Here is an 18,606-nt window from a genome sequence, read left to right as displayed (position 1 = left end):
TCGTGACTGGTCTGTTCTTGGAGTTCCTGAGGGGGAATAGCTGCAAAGTTAAACTAGACCAGGTCCATTCATCCATGTTGACGGGAAACGCCCCAGAGACGTCTTGGTGAAGCTGCACTCTTTCATAGTGAAATATGCAAGGAGCAAGGAAAGTATAGAAGGTATCCTTTCAAGGCATATCATGCTCAGTGTTCCCAGACATTCCCCCAGCTACTTTAGCCCGACGTTTACAATTCAAGCCAATTACATATAAACTGTGCCATGAGAACATCAAATATAGATGGACTTATCCTTTCGGTCTCGCCTTCAACTACCAGAACAAGGCATACCACTTCACAGACCTTCAGAAAGCAGTGGGTCTCGAACAAAGACACTCAGAGGTTCACACTTAAGGACCGCCCATGAGCTCCAGGACTGGTATGGACAAAGACAATGGCTCTCACAGCGACATTGATGATGGCATGGAAAACACTGCTCTCCAGGCTGAAACGACCACCCAAGCTTCTGAGTGCAAAGTAAGGAGAGTTTTGAATCAGAGACTAAATCTTATGTACCTGTGTGGAATTTTATCGTTGCCTACTATGTACGGTAGGCACCAATGTGGATAAATATTCCTGATCAGTGTATACAATGTTTCGCCCCCACAGTGTGAATCTGCAATGTACATTGGCCCGGTGAATTTTGGTGATTTATTTCAGCTTCTAATTTACATAATGTACCTTGATCCTGTGTTATCTGGGCATGAATGCTTAAAGTGGTTCATGACATACATGCAAGCGCTAACACGATATACCTTATTGTACAAAACTGTTAGGGAACCGTGTTCCAACATGTTTCTGGTTTGTTGTTTGCTTTTATTCCATGAGTGAGACTACTGCAATGTGCGGAGTGGGGTAGTGGGGTGTCCTGGGGGAACACAGGGAGGTAAACCTTGGGGGGGGTGGGGACCAGGGCAATAGGGAAGAGACAAGATGGGTACCCATATATGTGGTTGATCACCTAACACTATTATGGTGTTAACTACACTAACATGGAACATTTAAGTGCTCAATTCTCCGGACAAGTGGCACAAATTGTGGAAATACATTTTAGACAGGAGCCACAATCTAGTGCGCTACAGGAGACCCGCCTCAAACGCAGCGAAGAGCACAGACTACGTCATAAAGCATACGCTGTAATTTATCGATCTTCTGCACCTACCAATCATGGGGGGTTGCCCTGGTTGCCCTTCTTTCCCACTCTCCTCATAGACCCTTCTGGGCAGATATCAATATTAGATTATCCCCTCCCATCTACACCAAGCTCTGTCCTGTTGTGTCTGTGAGATGGGACTCTTAAGCATCAGACCTCCAGCGACTACTCTATTATGTGGCTATAGTTAGGTGCTGCTAAGACAGCCATAGCAGCAGCATGGAAGAACAAAACAGCACCTTCACTCTCACAATGACACGCAAGGGTTTGGCAAGCCCTGACAATGGAAAGAATAGAAGGTATTTTAATGAATAACTATACAATGTTGAATATAAGAGGGTCTGCTAGTAACCTTCCTCTCAGAAGGTCTTCCCCTCACCGCCTGTCCCACTCGCATGACAACACTTCACCTCCTTCAGTTCTGACCCTCTCAAAGGTCCTGAAGGTCACCTCCCAGTGACAAGCTCTGTGCCCACCCATCATGAACTACACCGTTTCACTACACTCACTCATGGTTTACTCTTGGGGATCTTTAGGGGGATGGGAGGGATACATTGGGCACAGGATTTATTCAATGCATTTATAATTTGTTGACAGAGATGCATTTGACTTCATTATCTGTACTGGAAATGTCATGTTTTCACGCACCTCACTATATCATTGGCAATATTCGTGTAATATTTGAAGACTTATTCACACTGCTCTATGGCTTTATGGTAATGTGCCCTATAAACTAATGAAGAAAGTTAATGCTATACTTTAGCAAGAAATGCGTCCCTGGGTCAATTTTCAGATTTTGCCCTAAATCATGCGAAAAAAGCGAAAGCACCGTGAACAACAGCCAATTGCATTCTCTTGTTCCTATGCATTCATAGTGTCCTTGTGCAGTAAATGATAAACAAAACGGAGTGCACGTGCTGCTGCAATTTCTCTTTTGCCTGAACTATTTTGGCTAAAACATCTGACTTGAAACCAATGTTTCTTGTGCAAATAGTCACTTTTTTATTTTGATTTTCTTTGAGCCAATTATTCATTTTTCGACTTTTTTGGGAAAATTATTTAAATCAACATTTTCATTTTTTAGACCTTATGTACAACACAAACATATATTTACAATATTATATGACCACTTTTCATCTTTCAAACAACAAGCATACCTCTTTCATACAATGCACTATATACAACACTTAAAAGAACAGACAAACAAAGGAGAAAATATATCAATTATTTTCAGTTGAAACAAACGAAATGTTACAACAAAAGCCTTATCAAAATTAAACACAGTGATGATAATTTCTACAATTTGTTGTCACTTTGGATTTTTTGGGGGCTTTTCCAGTCTACGCGTTTCGAACTCGTGTCTCTGTCGAGTTCTCATCAGGACCGTAGTCTGTAGGAGAAAAAAGATGTGGGTTTCAAATCTATTCTTAATGTGATGCTGCCCTCACCTCCACTGCAAGCCTCCTCCTCTTACCTCTCTGTTTTCAAGAGACCATTATGGGTTGCAGTTTGGCAAATCAGTTAGTACGGGCAGCACTACCACAGGAACAAAATTCCAACTTACGGACCATGCTCCAATTACCACCGATTCAAGGCCACCACAGATGTGGCACTTGCTCATGCTGTGACACTACGAAAGAAGGGTCTGTGTTCTCCCATAAGCAGATCAGTTGGAAACACGAGCGATTCTCGAATTGCAAATCACGGAATGTGATATATGGCATTCAATGCCCATGCGACTTAGTCTACATCGGCAAAACCAACCAAGAAATACGTGTAAGAATACAACAACACAAATCCCGAATTAAGAATAATGTCATAACAGCGCCACTGGTCAACCACTGGCGGGAAAAGCAACACAAGGAAAATGACCTCACCTGGACGGTAATAGCGAAAGTGGAGAATGATGCAAGAGGAGGTGACTTGGACGCTAAACTAACCAGAATGGAGGCTATGCTAATCTTAAAATTTGACACTGCAGTATCTGGACTTAATGAACTATCCGAGATATTCAATCTCTGAATGAGCACCCAGTGTTTCCCCTAAAAAGAGTGACCTCAGAACAAACCACCACCGGGACCAGAATGCCCTAACTACAGACAGTTAGCAATCCTATTTTCATCTACTTCAGAACACACTGTTCATGACAACCCCAGAAACAGACTCAGGATAATATCCGTTGTGCACCCCCCAGCTATTGCTTCAATAATGTTAAAAGCAATTCAGCAGTATATTCATAACATGACCAACAATTACCAGAATGCAATATAAATGCCTACCGGGCCGGTAAAAGCCTATCTCTCAAACACAATAAGATCTTGAACATACCTACGTTTTGCGCCAAAAACAAAAGACAAAAACGCACAGATCTTTCAAATTACACCATTTGAAATGCACAAATGGATTCACATTTGGCTCGCAAGCACATATGAAAGGGGCAATGAAACTACACAGCCCATGATCCTTTGCGGACCAGGAAACGCGCAGATCGAGTAAAACGGCAGTGAACGAGGAAGACGGTACTACACACCGGCCTCGCCCGATCCAAGTAAGAATCTTGTTGCAACAATTACAAACTAGATAACGTGCCGGCACATAACAAAGCGCACTCAGTAATCCGCGCTTGTCCCTTTGTTTAGGAGGACGAAGGCTCAGAACCCCACGGCCCGCCAAGCCAGCCCTTCACATAAGGTAAGCTCAGTCCCAGAGCACCTATTGCTGAACAGTGGGAAACAAAACTTGACAGCATATTAATTTGCCCCCACTCGCCCGTTTTATTTCAGAGGAGTGAAGAAATTGATCAGCTAACACAACAACACACATTAAAAGGTCCGTCCAACAAGTAAGTCACAGTTGAATGGTGACTGAATGGGTTTCTGCGAGAAGTAGATATGGATGTGAGGCTAAAACATTCCAACATATTTTTCTAGGTCCACTTTTTTCGACGGGAAGATTTGAACCCATAATGGTCTCTTGAAAACAGAGAGGTAAGAGGAGGAGGCTTGTAGTGGAGGTGAGGGCAGCATCACATTAAGAATAGATTTGAAACCCACATCTTTTTTCTCCTACAGACTACGGTCCTGATGAGAACTCGATAGAGACACGAGTTCGAAACGCGTAGACTGGAAAAGCCCCCAAAAAATCCAAAGTGACAACAAATTGTAGAAATTATCATCACTGTGTTTAATTTTGATAAGGCTTTTGTTGTAACATTTCGTTTGTTTCAACTGAAAATAATTGATATATTTTCTCCTTTGTTTGTCTGTTCTTTTAAGTGTTGTATATAGTGCATTGTATGAAAGAGGTATGCTTGTTGTTTGAAAGATGAAAAGTGGTCATATAATATTGTAAATATATGTTTGTGTTGTACATAAGGTCTAAAAAATGAAAATGTTGATTTAAATAATTTTCCAAAAAAAGTCGAAAAATGAATAATTGACTCAAAGAAAATCAAAATAAAAAAGTGACTATTTGCACAAGAAACATTGGTTTCAAGTCAGATGTTTTAGCCAAAATAGTTCAGGCAAAAGAGAAATTGCAGCAGCACGTGCACTCCGTTTTGTTTATCAGTAGCTTGTGGCAAGCTGTGCTGTTGGGTGCCCAGACCCAGTGGTGGTATTAGTGGTTTAGTTGCAGGCGGCTGCCTGTGTGGTCTTCCTATCCCTAGAGGATATACAAGGATTCATGTTTATTGTATTGTTGTCACACAGTAACTAAGGTTCTGCGTCGGCAAGTGTTTCACGTTGAGAGAGACCCTGTGTGTGTATAAGTTGAGAGAGTATGAGTGAAGAAGATACATTTGCGTACAGTGAGGAACACATTAAGAATTTGCTTGCTGACCCCCCTCTATTCGCCTCTGCATCTCTGAGTGTCTCTGCACAGAACCAGAACGAGGTAGACAAATTAACAAGACTAAAGAAAAAGCAAATACGTACAGACCTCCATGGTCACTTCTTGCTTCAGCATTTAAGAGGAGGTACTATACCAGTTGGACTACAGATTAAAAACGTACCTGTAATCTTCACGGAAGATCAAATTTATAAAAAAGGATACAGTTTCATAGAAACGAAATGTAGTCGCGACCTAATGGTGCTAACAATAGAAACAGCCCAGAGACTTTCCAAAACACAATTAGAAGAAATTGAGGCCCTGGAAACAGCCATCTCTACAAACCAGTTGATTACCGATGCCAAATCACTATTAGAAAAAGTACAGAAGGATATAGGGGAATTCAAGGATTATACAATTAACCAAAAAACATCACAATTTGAGAAAGACAAAAGGAATTTCAACCTCGACAAAGTATACCCTTTTCTCCAACCTGATTTCTATACAAGATCGGACTCTAGGAAGTATTTGCAAGATTATCAAGGCCGGTCCTTTAACAAATTTATCACTTTCTCGGATACGTCATCGTCCGGGAGTGGAAGTGACGGGGAAAATCCAGCACCCCAAAGGAACAACAATAGAAGAGGCGGTTTTCAACCAGCCCAGGGTTTTCAACAACAACAACAGGGTGGTTTTTTAGGGAGAGGCCAACCAAAACCGCGTGGAAAGACCAGATTTGCACCACAACCATGGGAAATGTCGACACGACGAAACAACTACAAGAATTAGCCCCCTCACCTATATTCAATCTATCGAAAAAGATTTTAACATTGGAAGAAAGGAAGGTGTTGGAAAAAGGACTTTCATTTGTCCCCACTAAAAACACAGATTTTGTGAAACTCAAAACAGAAGTCATCGAATTCTGTCGTAAAGTCAGGCTAAAAACCTTTTTTGCTGAGAATATGTACCAACCCACAGTAGAAACCACCGGACTGCGAAAAAAATCATCCTTCTGCCCACCAGCTAATAAAATCCCGAAAGAGGTCATTACCTTTGAACGTTCCATCTTATCTGCAGTGACGGAAATGGAAAAAAATAAAAAATGGATTAAACATAATCTATCCAAAGGAGAGGCACAAGCACTAACAAATTTAAAATCAGACCCCTCGGTCATCTTTAAACAGGCGGACAAGGGTGGCTCAATAATCATTTGGGACAAAGAACTTTACATCGCAGAAGTTAAAAGACAATTAAGCGACGAATCCTGCTACCGCAAAATCAAGAAAGATCCAACACCAGATCTTAAAAATGAATTATACAAAATAATCGATGAGGGATCAGAACAGGGCTTCCTTGGAAAAAAGGAAACTGAATATCTAAAGACACAACACCAGAGAATACCTCTCTTTTATGTACTTCCGAAAGTTCATAAAAACGATAAGACTCCCCCGGGAAGACCAATAGTTTCAGGGTGCGAATCCCTACTGGAACCCATCTCCAAGTTTGTGGACTTTTTTCTAAAACCACTAGTCCAGCAAGTTAAGTCCTATATACAAGACACGACGGACTTCATTAACAAATTAACAACGATCACATTTAATAAAGATTCAGACTGGATGGTAACCATGGATATCACATCCCTATACACCCAGATCCCACAAGACGAAGGCATCAATGTCTTAGAACTCTTTCTCAACGAAAGACCGAGACCACATAAGATACCAACAAATTTCATCCTTCAGTTGGCCTCGTTCGCCCTTAAAAAGAATTATTTCTCTTTCAATGGGGAATTCTTCTTTCAAGTAGGAGGAGTGGCTATGGGTTGTCCTTTTGCTCCCGAATTTGCCATACTTTTCATGTCGAAATATGAAGAAATGTTTGTATATACCAACAATCCTTACATTCAATGGATATCCCACTGGTGTCGGTTCATCGACGACATTTTCTTCGTGTGGTCAGGTCCAGAAGACAAATTGATTAAGTTCCATGACTGGATTAACAACAGACTCCCAGCAATTACCTTCAGTATGGATCACTCACAAAATAAAATGCCATTCCTGGATGTCGAAGTGTATCCATCTGAAGGGGGGCTAATAACCACACTATATAAAAAACCTACAGACCGCAACAAGGCATTGCATTTTCGAAGTAATCATCCGCGCAGCCTGAAGGAGAATCTCCCTTACGGGCAATTTCTAAGAATAAAACGTAATTGTCAAACTAAAGAAGAATATCAGCGACATGCGAGTATTTTGACATCAAACCTACAACAACGTGGATACCCGAAAAAACTACTCAATAAATCAAGGAAAAGAGCGTGGTGGACTCCACGGGACACCCTATTGGAAAGAAGAACGAAAAAGGAAAATGACAGGATGGTCTTCGTATCTACCTTCTGTCCCAACTCTAACGCTTTAAAAAAGATCGTCAAGCAAAATTGGCACCTGCTACGCAATTTAGATCAAGCATTCAAAAACGAACCACTTTTTGCGTTCAAGAAAAATTGCAGTTTGGCAAATCAGTTAGTACGGGCAGCACTACCACAGGAACAAAATTCCAACTTACGGACCATGCTCCAATTACCACCGATTCAAGGCCACCACAGATGTGGCACTTGCTCATGCTGTGACACTACGAAAGAAGGGTCTGTGTTCTCCCATAAGCAGATCAGTTGGAAACACGAGCGATTCTCGAATTGCAAATCACGGAATGTGAAATATGGCATTCAATGCCCATGCGACTTAGTCTACATCGGCAAAACCAACCAAGAAATACGTGTAAGAATACAACAACACAAATCCCGAATTAAGAATAATGTCATAACAGCGCCACTGGTCAACCACTGGCGGGAAAAGCAGCACAAGGAAAATGACCTCACCTGGACGGTAATAGCGAAAGTGGAGAATGATGCAAGAGGAGGTGACTTGGACGCTAAACTAACCAGAATGGAGGCTATGCTAATCTTAAAATTTGACACTGCAGTATCTGGACTTAATGAACTATCCGAGATATTCAATCTCTGAATGAGCACCCAGTGTTTCCCCTAAAAAGAGTGACCTCAGAACAAACCACCACCGGGACCAGAATGCCCTAACTACAGACAGTTAGCAATCCTATTTTCATCTACTTCAGAACACACTGTTCATGACAACCCCAGAAACAGACTCAGGATAATATCCGTTGTGCACCCCCCAGCTATTGCTTCAATAATGTTAAAAGCAATTCAGCAGTATATTCATAACATGACCAACAATTACCAGAATGCAATATAAATGCCTACCGGGCCGGTAAAAGCCTATCTCTCAAACACAATAAGATCTTGAACATACCTACGTTTTGCGCCAAAAACAAAAGACAAAAACGCACAGATCTTTCAAATTACACCATTTGAAATGCACAAATGGATTCACATTTGGCTCGCAAGCACATATGAAAGGGGCGATGAAACTACACAGCCCATGATCCTTTGCGGACCAGGAAACGCGCAGATCGAGTAAAACGGCAGTGAACGAGGAAGACGGTACTACACACCGGCCTCGCCCGATCCAAGTAAGAATCTTGTTGCAACAATTACAAACTAGATAACGTGCCGGCACATAACAAAGCGCACTCAGTAATCCGCGCTTGTCCCTTTGTTTAGGAGGACGAAGGCTCAGAACCCCACGGCCCGCCAAGCCAGCCCTTCACATAAGGTAAGCTCAGTCCCAGAGCACCTATTGCTGAACAGTGGGAAACAAAACTTGACAGCATATTAATTTGCCCCCACTCGCCCGTTTTATTTCAGAGGAGTGAAGAAATTGATCAGCTAACACAACAACACACATTAAAAGGTCCGTCCAACAAGTAAGTCACAGTTGAATGGTGACTGAATGGGTTTCTGCGAGAAGTAGATATGGATGTGAGGCTAAAACATTCGAACATATTTTTCTAGGTCCACTTTTTTCGACGGGAAGATTTGAACCCATAATGGTCTCTTGAAAACAGAGAGGTAAGAGGAGGAGGCTTGTAGTGGAGGTGAGGGCAGCATCACATTAAGAATAGATTTGAAACCCACATCTTTTTTCTCCTACAGACTACGGTCCTGATGAGAACTCGATAGAGACACGAGTTCGAAACGCGTAGACTGGAAAAGCCCCCAAAAAATCCAAAGTGACAACAAATTGTAGAAATTATCATCACTGTGTTTAATTTTGATAAGGCTTTTGTTGTAACATTTCGTTTGTTTCAACTGAAAATAATTGATATATTTTCTCCTTTGTTTGTCTGTTCTTTTAAGTGTTGTATATAGTGCATTGTATGAAAGAGGTATGCTTGTTGTTTGAAAGATGAAAAGTGGTCATATAATATTGTAAATATATGTTTGTGTTGTACATAAGGTCTAAAAAATGAAAATGTTGATTTAAATAATTTTCCAAAAAAAGTCGAAAAATGAATAATTGACTCAAAGAAAATCAAAATAAAAAAGTGACTATTTGCACAAGAAACATTGGTTTCAAGTCAGATGTTTTAGCCAAAATAGTTCAGGCAAAAGAGAAATTGCAGCAGCACGTGCACTCCGTTTTGTTTATCAGTAGCTTGTGGCAAGCTGTACTGTTGGGTGCCCAGACCCAGTGGTGGTATTACTTGTGCAGTAAATGGCACATTCATGGTAAATGTACACCATAAATGAGGAGTAATTACGCAAAGTGGAGTAATTATGAAAATTCAGGAATTTTGTTTTGGAAGTTTACTGCGAAATTCCCAACATTACACACCGGCGTGATTTACATTTTGCTGAGGCCTACTTAAAATTAGCAAGTTAAACAGCTTTGGTTCCACTGTTTTGAAAACGTCATTGAAATCATATAAAAAGTGCCCCTCCTGAATCTGTTTCTGTGATAGATTACGCAGGGGGAATATTTGATTCCAAGCTGACTATTGTCTTCAGCTGCACAAGAAATGTTCAAAACCCCATCTTTCCACCTCTGAAAGATCTTTTGGTGACCATCGCAAATTGTGATCGCACTACATCAAAGACTTGTACACTGCACACCTGTAAAATACAATACAACACGTGGTCTGCTTATGTAAAACACCATGCCCATATAATGCCTGCTTCAATCATCTTTGCTGACTCCTCAGTGGTCAGCAGACTACTCTGTACAGAACTATGTTGGAGGCCTTGGTCAGAGCTCCCAAGATTCCCAGTTTTATACTAGTGCGGGTCATCAAATTCAGATTTTCTTCCTTTTTTGGGGGGACTTGTAATCATTTTTATACCATTAGGCAAAAGTGGTGACAGAGAAGGATAGAAATGGAGGCCGAACAGCACAGCACTGCCCGGTAAGTAGCATCGCTCGCATGCAGATGTAACTTGGCTATGACACCTAGAGTAAAGCTATAGGACATTTTAGACAGAGGGCCGATGTTAAAGAGGTTGATGACACAGATCTGGGCACCTGTAGTAGTCCACCCATGTGAGAAATGGAACTGCACAGGTCACAACAGAGGAGTCCCTGATGTGAACATGCCTTCCAGAATGTAGTCATTGGCATGTGGATTATGGGTTGCTTGTGTTTCTGTCAGGGTGGACCTGACTTTGCAGTTAGGGCGGCACGTTTCCCACTGGAGCAGAGTCAAGACTGATTAGCATACGTCTGGGTTCCAAAGAGGTGGCATGATATGTGCAAAATAACGATGGACTTAGTATGTTAAAAGAACAATTGATGGACAGAATGCAGAACAATGTCATACATTCACCCCAGTACAGAGATCCAGTCCTAAATCCATCGTTTTTTTGCTCACCATGCCATTCAGGTTGGCCCCAGCCATTTGCAAATGAGTCTTGACCCTGTGCCCAATAGGAACAGTCCAGCCCAAACTGCCAGGCCAGGTTCTCCCTGGACGGGAAAAAAGCATCCTAGGACTGGTTTCGGGGTTTCACCCCTCATCAACCAGGATAGCTTGACTCCAGTGGCATGGAGAGCACAGGACCCAGTCTGGGCATACCCATCCCACTCGGGGTCACAAATGCAAAAAGAACAATTGATGGACAGAATGCAGAACAATCTAATACATTCACCCCAGGATAGAGATCTGAGCCTAAATCCATAATTTTTTTGCTCACCATGCCATTCCAGTTTGAACCCAGCCATATGCAAATGAGTCTTGACCCTGTGCCCAATGGGAATAGTCCATCCCGAACTGCCAGGCCAGGTTCTCCCTGGACTGGAAAAAATCATCCTAGGACCGATTTCGGGGTTTCACCCCTCATCAGCCAGGATAGCTTGACTTCAGTGGCATGGAGAGCACAGGACCCATGTCTGTGCATACCCGTCCCACTCGGGGTGACAAATGCAAAAAAACAATTGATGGACAGAATGTAGAACAATGTTATACATTCACCTCAGTACAGAGATCTGGGCCTAAATCCATTGTTTTTTGCTCACCATGCCATTTCAGTGTGAACCCATCCATATGCAAATCAGTCTTGACAAAGTGTTCAGAACTGGGGGGGCGAAGTGAGCTAAAGAACGATGATGGATTCAACCCAGATCTATGACTATGGGTGAGTGTTTGAAAAGGTTCAGTGCTCCGTCCATCATCTCCTTGTGTTTGCTTTGTTTGCCCTAAGTTGGCAGGGTATGCCCAGACGTGGGTCCCTTGCTCACTTTGCCACTGGATTCAAGCTAGCCTGGCTGATGAGGGCTGTTAACCCGAAACCGGTCCAATGATTCTTGTTTCCGGCCCAGGGAAGACATGGTTTGGTAGTTCAGGCTGAACTATTCCCATTATGCACAGGATAAAGACTGATTTGCATATGGCTGTGTCTGAAATTGGGTGGCGAAGTGAGCTAAAAAACAATGATGATTCAACCCAGTTCTGTTGCTGCGGGTGAGTGTCTGAAAAGGTTCAGCGCTCCATCCTTCATCACCTTCTGTTTACTTTGTTTGCCCTAATTTAGCAGGGCATGCCCAGATGTGGGTCCCTTGTTCACTTTGCTACTGGATTCAAGCTAGCCTGGCTGATGGTGGCTGTTAGACCAAAACTGGTCTCAGGATGCTTGTTTCCGGTCCAGGGAAGACATTGCTTGGCAGTTCGGGCTGAACTATTCCCATGAGGCGTAGGGTCAAGACTGATTTGCATATAGGTGTGTCTGGCGAAGTGAGCTAAAGAACAATGATGGATTCAACCCAGATCTGTGACTGGGGGTGAGTGAGGGTGAGTGTCTGAAAAGGTTCAGAGCTCCGTCCGTCATCTCCTTGTGGGGACTAAGTATGTTAGCTGAGTGTTGGACCTGGCCCTTTTTGCAGGGTTATCCCCAAACCTTTTGCCTTTCTCTCCCTATTTTTCTGACCTTTCTGTTGGCTTTAGGACTCTGGGCACTTTACTACCACTAATCAGTGCTAAAGTGCATATGCTCTCTCCTCTAAAACTTGGCATTTGGTTTCTCCATGGTTGACATATTTGATTTACTGGTAAATCCCTAATACCCTACACTACATGTGCCCAAGGACTGTAACTCAAATGCCACTAGTGTGCCTGCAGTACTGATTGTACCATCCATATTGTTGGACAGGCCCCACGAAGGGCTCGCTCCATCCCCGCATGACAGGGCCCAGACACCGGCTCTCCGGGGGCTACCCGCAGAAGCAACCCGCAACCCGTCCCCTCCGGGACGCCTGCTCCCGGATATCTCGGTGTCACGGGCCCGGGCCCCCGGCAGCCCCATTGCCCGGCCCAGCCGCCATCTTGGACACTGCACCACGCGGCCACGTGGCCTCAGCTCGACCCCAACCCTGGGCCCGGCCAGGCCCCGCCATCCCGGCACCACCATCCATCCAGGAGGTGAACGGACCACTTGGCAGGCTAATGGGAGAAAGAAGTGTCGATGGCTCTCCCCCGCCAGGTGCCGATCGCCTCCAGCCTCCCCGGGTGCTGGCTCCACCCCCCTGCTGGGTGTCTGGACTCCCTCATCCCGGACCTCCCGACCTCCCAGTGTGAGGGTCCGGACATCAAAGGGCACCAGACCTATAACTGAGGAGCCCCAGAGCAGGAAGGCAGTTGTATCCTGGAGTCGAGAGACACCGAGAAGAACTCATCCTTGACGGACTGCTGGCGCTGCCGCAGCCCTGCCTTGTGAACTATCGTCCTGCCTGCTGGCGCTGCCGCGGCCTTCTGCAACCTTCATCCTCGTGGGACCTGCTGGCGCTGCCGCGGCCCGTTGTAACTTCCATCCTCGTGGGACCTGCTGGCGCTGCCGCGGCCCGGTGTAACCGTCATCCTCGTTGGGACCTGCTGGCGCTGCCGCGGCCCGTTGCCACCTACGACCTCTTCGGGACCTGCTGGCGCTGCCGCGGTCCGACCCGTCCGACCACCGAGCTCGAGGATTGTGAGCTACCGCCGTTTCACCTCGGTACCCGTAGGTACCAAGACTGTCCCGCTACCCCCTTCCCCTGCTAGAGACTAGAATTGAGAGGATCATCGTGTCCTGCTCTCCTTGTATCGTACTACCTTACTTCAAGAACTGCCTATAAAAGGTGTTAATCTGATCCTCGTGTGGTGTCCATCTGTGGGGGGGGAAGTTACTTGTCTGTACGATCGCTGGAGACGGTCCTCACCGGAGGCCTCTCCCCTTGTGCTCGGCCGACCCTCCAGGTCCCCGTCTAACATTGGTGGCCAGCGGCACGATCCGAACCAACGCGTAACCGTACAGAGAGTAACTCACCCCACGACTAATCCACAATGACGACCAGAGAGAGCGGATCCGCAGAGAAATTCCAGATGGAAAAACTGGAAGAGTACAACCACCGAGAGCTAAAACAATTTTGAATAGAACTAGGCATTGCCACCACCGGTCTGAGCACAAAAGAGGACTTCAAACACGCCCTAGAATCCTGGGCAGAGACAAATATCGCCGGACCCCGGGACCCCGAAGCCCCGGAGACAAACACCACTCTGACGGAAGAAAGGAGAACGGATCTCTCCCGGGAAGAGATCCGAGAACGAGAGAAAAATAGACTACACGAGTTAGAGTTGGCACGGCTCAAATTAGACGGAGAATTGAAACTGGCAGAACAAAAGATGAACTTAGAACACTTACGGCTCCAAGAAGAGCGAGAGGAAAAGCAGAGACAGAGAGAACTCGAAGAAAAAAGACTGGCATACGAACACGAGTGCAAGCTAGCGGAGATAGAAATGCGCAAACAGAACAAAGACCTAGGGGTGCCCGAGCAACCGCGCTCCCCAGGTACTACCGAACAGAAGGTCCACATCCCCAAGGATGTGGTCCGTGAATACTATCGGAACGACGACATACAGCAGTGGTTCAAGGCCTACGAGATCGCCATGACTGCCCACCGGATCGCTCGAAGTGACTGGGGAGCCAGTCTATGGGGGAGATTCGTCAATGAAGGCCGGGATGCCCTGCTGCAGCTTCCGGACCATCAAATGACGTCCTATGACCACATGAAGGCCGCCCTCCTCAGTCGATATGGGCTGACGCCCGAGATGTACCGCCAGAGGTTCCGCAACTGCACCCGGATCCCGGGTACAACCTGGATAGAATATGTGAACTATTTCAGCCGAGCCTTCGAGGGATGGATCAAGGGTAGCAACGTAACAACCTACGAACATCTCTTCAACCTCATTGTGTGGGAGCACCTCTCCAACAACTGCTTCGTCGAGCTCAGACAGCACCTCCTCGACAGTAAATTGACTGACCCCCGGCAGCTCGCCGCCGAGGCTGACCGATGGGAGAGCACCCGAGTGACCCGGAGTGGGCCAAACGAGCAGAACAGAACCAACCAAGGTCATCATCATCCCCGAGGAGGAGGAGGAAGACAGGGCCGGGGCAGAGACGCCGTCCCGGCCGCTCCCGCCAACAACACCCCGCCCCCGGCCGGCCGGGGCAACCCCCCGCTGCGCCCGGGGTTCCGAGCCAACGTTACGTGTCATCGATGCCAGCGAGTCGGCCACTATGCCAGTGACCCGACCTGCCCAAAGAACCAGACCCCCGGACCCCGCCAGGTGGCTGCCGCCGCCCTAGGAGAAGAGCAAGTCTCCGAAGAGCCTGAAGAGTATGAGCAGGAGCAGCCCGAGTGGGAACCTGCCGCCATGACCCTGGCCTGCCTAGGGGGGAGAGACCTGATCCCGCGGGCTCCCCTACCAGCCAACACCAGGAAATACAGCCAGTGGGTGAACATAAATGGGCGTAAGGCCGAAGCCCTGCGTGACACAGGGGCCAGTGTGACAGCCGTCCGTTGTCACCTGGTGACCCCAGAACAAATTCTGCCAAACGTTCTTTGCCCCGTCCGATCGGCCGACAATTCGGAGAGCCTGTGTCGGATGGCCTGCGTCCCCTTCGAATGGGGAGGAGTCTCCGGTATGTTAAAAGTGACTGTCCGCGACGATGCCCCCGTGGACTGCCTCCTGGGGAACGATCTCGAGAGTTCCCCGTGGGCAGCCGTTGAAAGAAGAGAGCACCTGGGGATGTTAGGCCTCCCGGGCTGGGCGTGCGTAACAACCCGCTCCATGGCCGCCGACACCATCCCTAGATCTGAAGAACCCGAATGGCCAGCACCTCCTCCCCCGATCGCTCCAGAGGGAGACTCCATCCCTACCGACACCCCGGAACAAACCCACGAAGAGCCCGCTCAGCCCCAAGACCTTCCGGACCTGGCTCAGTGGCGTCAGGAAGGGGGGCCCACCTAAGAACAATTCCGGCAAGAGCAAAAGACATGTCCCTCCCTCGAGGGACTGCGACAGCAAGCGCTCGCCCAGGGCGCAGGAGACACCGCATGGGCCCACTGGATCTATTGGGACAATGACCTACTGTACAGTGAACAAAGAATAGCGGAGCTGGGGGCCAGTCGAGTGCTGGTGGTGCCCCTCCGTTTCAGAGACTTCCTTCTGAACTTGGCCCATGATGTCCCCCTGGCTGGACACTTTGGGCAAGACAAAACATACAACCGCCTGGTGACTCACTTTTACTGGCCGAAAATGAGAAATGACGTCTCCACCCACTGCCGGTCCTGCCCGACCTGCCAGGCCAGCGGGAAGAGCGGCCGCAAACTCAAGGCACCCCTGCAACCATTCCCCGTTGTGACCACCCCGTTCGAAAGGGTGGGAATAGACATTGTGGGGCCCCTGGACCCCCGAACAGCACAAGGGCATCGATTCATCCTGGTCCTGGTGGACCACGCCACCCGCTATCCTGAGGCGGTTCCCCTTCGAACTGTAACAGCACCAGTGGTAGGTCGAGCCTTAATGGGGATCTTCTCTCGAGTGGGCTTCCCCAGGGAAGTCGTCAGCGACAGGGGCACGAACTTTATTTCAAAATATATGAAATCCCTGTGGCAACAGTGCGGAGTCACCTACCAATTCACAACCCCCTATCACCCGCAAGGAAACGGACTGGTCGAGCGATTCAACCGCACTCTCAAGGGGATGATCATGGGGCTGGAAGAACCCCTACGCCGCCAGTGGGACGTGCTACTACCGTGCCTCCTCTTCGCCTACCGAGAAGTCCCCCAGAAGTCCCTCGGCTTCAGCCCTTTCGAACTCCTGTACGGACACCCTGTTCGCGGGCCTCTCAGCCTAGTTAAAGAAGAGTGGGAAATGGCCCCCCTGAAGACCCCTCCAGACGTCTGCAAGTACCTCCTGACCCTCCGTAATCAGACCCGGCGATTCAGAGAGCTCGCCAAAGCCAATCTTGAAGCCAGTCAGGAGGACATGAAGAAGTGGTACGATCAACATGCCTCCTCCATCGAATTCGAGCCTGGCCAGCAGGTATGGGTGATGTCCCCCATCGAACCTTGTCCCTTACAGGACAAATGGACGGGGCCCTTCAAGGTGATCGAGCGTAAGAGCCCCGTCACCTACCTCATCGACATGGAATCCCCCCGGAACCCCCTCCGGGTCCTCCACGCCAACAGACTCAAACCCCACTTCGTGCGCTCGGAGCTCAGCCTGCTGATGGCTACAGACAGTGGGGCGGAAGAGGACTCCGAGCCCCTCCCTGACCTACTGGGGGCCGGGGAAAAAGATGGTTCAGTGGACGGGGTCCAACTCTCCGAAGCTCTGACCCCGGAGCAGCGCCAAGACTGTCGGGCCCTCCTGCTGCAATTTGCAAACCTATTCTCCCTCACACCCGGGGTCACCCCCTGGTGTCTGCACGAGGTGGACACTGGTGACAGTCCTCCTATCCGACACCGGCCGTACCGAGTACCAGATCGGGTACGCACCTGCATCCAAGAAGAAGTCTCCAAGATGCTCGCACTCGGAGTCATCGAACCCTCGGACAGCCCCTGGGCCAGCCCGGTTGTACTGGTCCCCAAAGCTGCGGCCCCGGGCACCACACCCGAGCTCCGGTTCTGCGTCGACTATCGGGGTCTGAACGCTGTCACCCGAACCGACGCTCACCCCATCCCCCGAGCCGACGAACTAGTTGACCGCATGGGGGCGGCCCGCTACCTAAGCATCTTCGACCTGACGGCGGGCTACTGGCAGATCGGCCTCACCCCCAGGGCACAAGAACGATCCGCTTTCTCCACCCCGGATGGACACTACCATTTCAGAGTGATGCCATTCGGCATGAAAAACGCTCCAGCCACGTTTCAACGACTTGTGAACCAGGTATTGGCGGGCCTCGAAGAGTTCAGCGCCGCATACCTGGACGACATCGCGGTGTATAGCCGCCACTGGTCAGACCACCTCCGCCACCTCCGAGGGGTCCTGCAGGCCCTCCAACGGGCCGGCCTCACAATGAAGGCCAGCAAGTGCCAAATCGGCCAGGGGTCCGTGACCTACCTCGGACACCAAGTGGAGAGCGGTCTGGTGGCCCCCCTCCAGCTCAAGATCGCTGCCATCCAGTCCTGGCGCCCCCCCGTAACCCAAACCGAGGTCCGAGCCTTCTTGGGGCTCACCGGATACTATCGGCGGTTCGTAAAGGACTATGGCAGCATGGTGGGGCCCCTCACGGAACTCACATCCAAGACCAACCCAAAAACAGTCAACTGGACTCCCGACTGTCAAGCGGCCTTCGAGAGGCTGAAGGCCGCCATGTGCACCGCTCCTGTGCTCCAGGCCCCCGACTACAGCCGTGAGTTCATCGTCCAGACTGATGCCTCAGACCATGGCATCGGGGCCGTCCTCTCCCAACTGAACACCGAGGGAGTCGACCAACCAGTGGCCTTCATCAGCAGACGCCTCCTGCCCCGAGAACAGCGCTGGAGCACCATTGAGCGAGAGGCCTTCGCAGTAGTATGGGCCCTCAAGAAGCTCCGGCCTTACCTCTTCGGAACCCACTTCCGGGTACAAACAGATCATCGGCCCCTGCAATGGCTAATGCAAATGCGGGGGGAGAACCCCAAACAATTGTGATGGTCCATCTCCCTGCAGGGGATGGACTTCACTGTGGAGCATCGCCCTGGCCAAGACCACGCCAACGCGGATGGCCTGTCCCGCTTTTTCCGCCTCGACGAGGAGAGTCCCCAAGAGGATGGGTGACTCTCCCCGCCTTCAGCTGGGGGGGACGCATGTTGGACAGGCCCCACGAAGGGCTCACTCCCTCCCCGCATGACAGGGCCCAGACACCGGCTCTCCGGG

This window comes from Lissotriton helveticus, chromosome 2_1, assembly GCF_964261635.1.
Source record: "Lissotriton helveticus chromosome 2_1, aLisHel1.1, whole genome shotgun sequence".
NCBI lineage: Eukaryota > Metazoa > Chordata > Amphibia > Caudata > Salamandridae > Lissotriton > Lissotriton helveticus.
This window is presented reverse-complemented; position numbering follows the sequence as displayed.